At 35.1% G+C, this 6443-nt stretch overlaps 1 long non-coding RNA gene across 1 annotated transcript; it reads left to right on the top strand.

Annotated features, from left to right (window-relative positions):
- Positions 1-1692: 1692 nt before the first annotated feature.
- On the top strand, positions 1693-5694 carry LOC145988274 (uncharacterized). The gene is made up of 3 exons (XR_014441726.1): positions 1693-1794; positions 4189-4324; positions 4999-5694. It is a non-coding gene; the product is annotated as an uncharacterized LOC145988274 (long non-coding RNA).
- Positions 5695-6443: the final 749 nt, after the last annotated feature.

Raw genomic sequence — 6443 nt, 5'->3', positions numbered from 1 at the left:
TCTCATTTTAGTATCTCTTCCTTCCTGTTTATTTCCTCTGTTCTCGAGCATTCATTTCCCTATGTTTACCCTCACATTATCGGCCTGTTTCTTCTTTATTCTCTTTCTCTCTCTGTTATTATTCCTCTTCCTTGCCTGCCTCTTTTCGCTTGCTTTGCTTCTATATTTCTCTCTCTCTCTCTCTCATCTATTTCTTTCTCCATTTTTGTATTTCTTTCTCTGTCTTTTTCTATTTCTGTTTGTTCTTTTCTACTTGTTCCTCTTTCTCTCTCTCTTTACTATCTCCACAGAGATATATATCATTCTCTCCAATTCTTGCTTCTCTATTTCGCTCGTTTTTCTATTGCTTTATCTCTCTTGTGTTTCTCTATTTCTCTCTCGCCCGCCTGTCTCTGACTCGGCCTCTTTCCTCTCTTGTCCTCGGTCTCCCTCCCGATGGCTGATTACGTCATTGGCTTGTAATCAAAGGATCTCGGGTTCGATACCTGCTGCAGACACATTGCGCAGTGATTGGGATCACGCTTTAAACTATAGGTGCGTTCCGACCAACCTATTTGTACATAAAGTGTAGTTAAAACCAACAATTCAAACAATTCTCTTCTCCTCCTCTCTCTCTTCACCGTGTGTGTGTGCCCGACTCGCTCCTTTATCTTTATCTGTCTCTTTTCTCTTTCCTTCATTCTCTGTCTGACTCTTTCCTTTCTCACATTCTCTGCCGCTTCTTCCATCTCCCTTTCTTTTATTTCTTTTAAAACACTGTTTCTTATGTGGAGATGTTGGAAATATTTACATCATGTTCGCATGTCATCATAAGAAAGAAGTGCTTTAAAGGAGAGAAAAAATAGATGAAAGAAGCAGCAGAGAATATGAGAAAGGAAGAGAATTGAAGAACCGGACAGAGAGTGAAGGAAAGAGAAGAGATACATAGACATACACCGAAGAGGAGGGGGGAGCGGAATACAAGAACCGAGAGAGAGGGTAAAGGGAAAAAATACGAGTACATGGGAGAGAGAGAGAAATAGGGAAGCGAGAGAGGGGGAAAGAAATATGGAAACGAACGAGAGGCATTTACACATTCTGGATGTTATTTTTTTTCTTTTAGAAAAGAGGAGTAGGCGTAATAAAAATCTAGAATATCTTAACCTTATATATGTGAAAGATAAGAAATATTATATTAAAAAATCCATGAATGCTAGATACAATGGTTCTATCAGTGGCGTGCGCACTTTCTTTTGTGGTCCGTCCTCATTTTGCCATCTTTTCGTACGTCTGGCGTTCTTCTTTTTTTTTAAGTGCAGGCGAAAGGGGGTTATAACCCCCACCAATAACTCTCCTTGGGCGCGCCACATTAGCACGCAATATTAATTGGATATTTTCCATATCCAGTGTAGTTTCAAGAACTAGACAATGGATAATATCGAATTAACATTCCATACTAACATCACTTTAAACAATAAAAAAAATATATATCACTCATCTTAGTAATAAGAATGAAATGATCATCCTAGGACTTTATAAAAAAAATATTTTTAAATGCTACTTGTCTGTTGTTCATTATTCTTAACTGTGCCATTAAATTGATATACTCAACTAGTATTTTGTTTTGATATCACTAGTTCTCATGCAAAAGTTTCTTTTATTATTATTCTTAAGGCACCTATTGTTCCTGTCATGACGACAAGAGAGAAATATTCAGAAGCTATTGTCGTGCAGAGAATTGTGAGGCATATGATTCGACTGAAGAAGGATTATTCTGTGCTTATTGTGGATATCAACCCACCAAGGATGCAAAAGGTAAGTGTGTGTTACATATTGTTATCTGAAACATGAATATTTGCATTTCCAAATCAATCAGTGATAAGAAATCTCACTTTCCGTAGACAATTTACCATGATAAAAGTATTCCTCGTGTTTGAAATTTGGACTTGCGAGTTAACAAATATAAATAGAAGAAGTCAAAGTTGAATTAATTTAAACTGTCTTCAGAATATATTTCCTTCGCTTCAACATTAGGTACATTTAAGGCTCAGATTTATTAAACTGCTTGACGCAACATCAATGTGGCATATCAGAAGGGGGTTGGTGGGGGTCACAACTTATAACCACCTCTTTTGTTCAGTATTCCTTAAAAAATGTTGAAAAAAAACATCAAAGGCAGAAAAAAATGGCAAATTGAGGGCTCATTAATAAAAATAAGCATATGTACCCCTCCTCCTTTCGAAAATCCTGATAACTCATAACATCACTCACAATCTGAATAGCTTCTTATTGGATGACATAATGATCAGATCTTAACCCCCTCATACCTTTGATACCAGCTTTATAAATGAGACTTAGGTTAATTCAATATGCTTAACTGTTAAGGTTTGTAGTCTGTCTGTCTGTCTCTCTCTCTTTCAGTAGTGGAATTCTCTTGTGGAAAATTATTTTTATACTCATAGATGTTATAGATAAGGATATCATGTCAATTTTGCTGTTTAATTTTGCTTTTATACTGCTTAATGTGCAATAACTATATCTTGTCTCTTTTATTTTATTTTATCTATTTGTGCATATTACCTCTTTTTATGCTTCCTTTCAAAAGTGTCTGTAGCAATGCCTATTATCCTAATGACATGTGGAATATGCATTTTTAAGTCATAAAGTAATTTTGGCTCTAAATTTTTCCTACCACCTTTAAATACAAACTGTCATCCACAGATGGAAAATCCAGAATACACCACTCTAAATATTTTTTTGTGCAAGTGATAAATTATTTTAAGTAACTTAACTATACATAGATAATGGCCAACACGAGAAACAGTCATGTATATTCTCTTTCACTTTCTTAATTGCTTGAGATATGGAATGGTATTTTTTTCTGTTAACATACAAACTTTTATGCACATCAAAGACTTGGAAATTTAATTATTACAATGACATTTAGTCATGGAAAGTGGTAGAGGAGCAGAGAGAACTCTTTCTCCTCTTATTTGTTTTTCTTTTTGTTTCATCCTTTCTTTTCTCTTTTCTTTCCACTTGCTTTCTCTATTCAGCGTCTCTCTTTGTCAGAGCGAAATAGACTCCTTCCCTCACTCATGTCTTTTATTCCCTCTTCTCCTTTATCTCTCTCTCGCTCTCTGTGTCTCTCACTGGATTTATCATTTTTCTTCTCTAAAACACACACACATATGTATGAGAGTGTGTGTCTCATTTAGAGAGAGAGAAATATATGTGTGTGTGTGTGTCATCTTCCCTTTCTCTCTCACTGCATTTCTTCCATTTTTCTTCTCTCCTAGAGGGAGACAGACAGAGAAATATGTGTGTGAGACAGTCATCCTTTCTCTGAAGGAACAGAAAAAGGAAAGAGAGAAGGAAGAAAAGAGTGAGAGAGAAGAGGAGAGTGATAGAGTGAGCCCTCAGTCTGCCTTTCTCTCTCCCTCTCAAATTTTCTATCCTTTTGTGAGGGAAAGAGAGGTGGTGGGATGGGAAGGAGAAAAGAGTGAGAGGGGGAGGGAAGAGAAGAAAAGAGAGATAAGTTATGAAGATTGATTGATTTAGTTTATTTTACTTCGCGTTTTGTGCCTCTTGGCTAATTTGCGAAGATGGGGATGAGTGATGAAATGATAAAATTGATGAATGGACATTCACAAACAACCAAGCCCGACCGGGATTCGAACCCGGGACCCTTGGCGTCGCAGCGCGATGTGCTAACCACTCGGCCACAGGGTCGGGCATAAGTTATGAAGAGTTTCCAATTGTAATTCATATACAAATTACATAATTTAAAACCATGCATTCTCTTCATCTGTTTTAGTCTCACATAAGTTCCTAATTATTATATTTTCAAAGCTCCAAGTAATGTTCCTCTGTGATAAAGTGTTGACTGTTTCACATTCATATTATATGATATAAACAGGAAAAATTAGTCTTGTATTTTTTAAATCAATTTTTTATGTATAGGATAAACGTTTATGAACAGAAAAGTAATATAAATGAACTAAATTGAGTATGCTATATCTTTAATCACTTTGTTTTGGCTTATAAGTATATTTCAGAATCTGTCTCCTCTATAGTTTTACAAAGAATATTATTGCTATTATATTTACACCACCTGGGTATGGTAATATTTTCCCAGTGCTAATTTAAATAAACCTTGAATGTTCTCTGTTTCATACCAGTAAATATGGTATTTGTTTTGTTTTACAGTAACTTCACATCAATATTTTCTTGGCCCTGTGCAAAGACATGCAACATAAAGGAGAAAGTGCTCTTGTGATGAGTTTCGGGTTCAAGTCTGGCCTGTATAGGAGTATTTTTGTGTACCCGTCTTCATGCATCAAAGGTAAGCGCATACAAACTTTAATTGCTGTAGTTGAGGGGAGGAACAGTGAAAGTAATATACTAAAGGTTTAGAAGTTGACAAGTTGGATTCTAAATATTTTGTAGTCATTAGTAAAATAGAAGAGCTGAATTCTTGGTTACTGTTGTTGTCTTTAATATGAGTGGTTCTTGGTTTGAACTCTTTGGAGTTCCAAAGTTCTGTATTAACCCAACATCATAACAGTTGGGGAGCTACATGCAATAAATAAAATACTGTGAGCTTGAACACCAGTAACAGTGCTGATGGTACACAATGCGTTAAGCACATATTATCCAATGAAAAGCTGTCTGTCTGGCAGGCCTTGACCCCTCAAAGGGATGTGGAGTCATGGAATTTAGTGTAGGTAAAAGGGAAGCAAATTGGTACAGGGATCTGCTTGAATGTCAAAGCATTGTGTTCTTGGGTCATGGCAGATATTAAATAAGTCAAATTTAATGTCAGTGTACAACAGCCATTTGAGGGCATTGTTCTGCCATGTATTTTTTTCTTTTTTTGTGGGTTGATGCATAGTTAAGTCTCATTGCGAGAGAGAGATTGTTTTAATTGGATAATACTTGATCAGGAATAAATGTGATGTTTTGTAATTAAATTCAAGAAAAAAATATGATATTTATGCATGCTTCATTTATTTTCAGGAATTATCACCCTTTGGTAACAAAAGATTTTGAGAAAGAAGCACCCTATCTGGCACTATTAGTGGAAGGAATGTTGTCCCGGTAGCTGCAGATGCTAGAAAGTGCAGTGTGCCACTTTACGAACATTTATCTATGCACTTGTTGACATATACTATAGTTTTGAATTAGACTACCCCAAAAGTTGTGCTACATGTATGGTATTAGTCCAGTATATGTATACTATTAGGCCATAAAGACAGACTGTCACCTCAAGTCATCTATCTTATGTGAAAAGTTCAAGGATTGAAAGCAGACTATGCATTAAGTACCAGTGTATCTGTGACAAACAATAAATGTTCTGTCTCAGGATCTTCTGTATCATTTGTTACTATGAATTGCACCTAAGTTTCTCTTATTGTTCATTAGCAACAATGGTGTGGTGATTGAAAATGGTATTCATAGTGTTTCTGTGTTTTATATTCATTTTAGGTTACAGGTTGTTGATTTTTTTCTGTTTAATGACAATGCTTCTTTACTCCTGCATCATTTATTTTTTGTTCATAATTGAATTTTTTTCCTATTTGGTTTATTCTTGTGATTGTTAATCTGCATGTATACACGATAAGGCATAAACATGTAGATTAAATGAGAAGAAAAATTTATTTACTTTCTTTTTTCAGCTATGATCTCTCATTTTGTGCAAAAGTTATTTTCAATATCTCCTGAAAGTGTCATTTCAGTTTCAATATTCAATTCAAAATTTGCACATATAACCAACCATGAACTCACAAGGCCATGCCACTTTGAAGCAGAAAGGTGTGTTTATATATGCACAAATGTGAACAAGCTCAATTTTTTAATTAAATGTAGCTTAGCACCCCCATTACCCTGCACTAGAGAAATTTACACTAAGCTCCCTCCGCCTAAAATATTACAGTACTGATAAATTATTTCGTTGTGTACTAAGAAGTGTTTTCAGCATGTTCTAAATGTGGGAAGTGTACTATAAATGATAAAATAATTTCTAGAATGCACTTAACACACTTGCAGAATATATAATATTGACAATATTCCTTTCCATCACTTTTTCAGCATATACAACACTTCTGAAGCACATTAAATGTGATGTGCTTCAAGAGAGTGTTTGAAAAGTGAAATTTTTTTACAGTGGAGAAATGTATTGGAACTTTTCCCTTGCAGGTATGCAAGAAAAGAAAAAAATGATGCATTTCAATGTGTCACTCTACACACTAAAGATGCATCAAATTTTTTGACTCCAACGACACGTTTAGGTGCATCAACCGAAATATCCACTTTAATGTGTCATTTGACACATTTATTTCGATGCATTTAGGTGCATCTTTCAGTTTGATGCATTTTTAATGTGTCATTGGAGTCAAAAAAATTACGCACTTTTGTGTGTCAATTGACACACTTTGAGTTCTGTGTGAAAGTTGTTGCTTTTT

This window comes from Lepisma saccharinum, chromosome 5, assembly GCF_977018435.1.
Source record: "Lepisma saccharinum chromosome 5, izLepSacc3.1, whole genome shotgun sequence".
In the NCBI taxonomy this organism is placed as follows: Eukaryota; Metazoa; Arthropoda; class Insecta; order Zygentoma; family Lepismatidae; genus Lepisma; species Lepisma saccharinum.
This window is presented reverse-complemented; position numbering and strand designations above follow the sequence as displayed.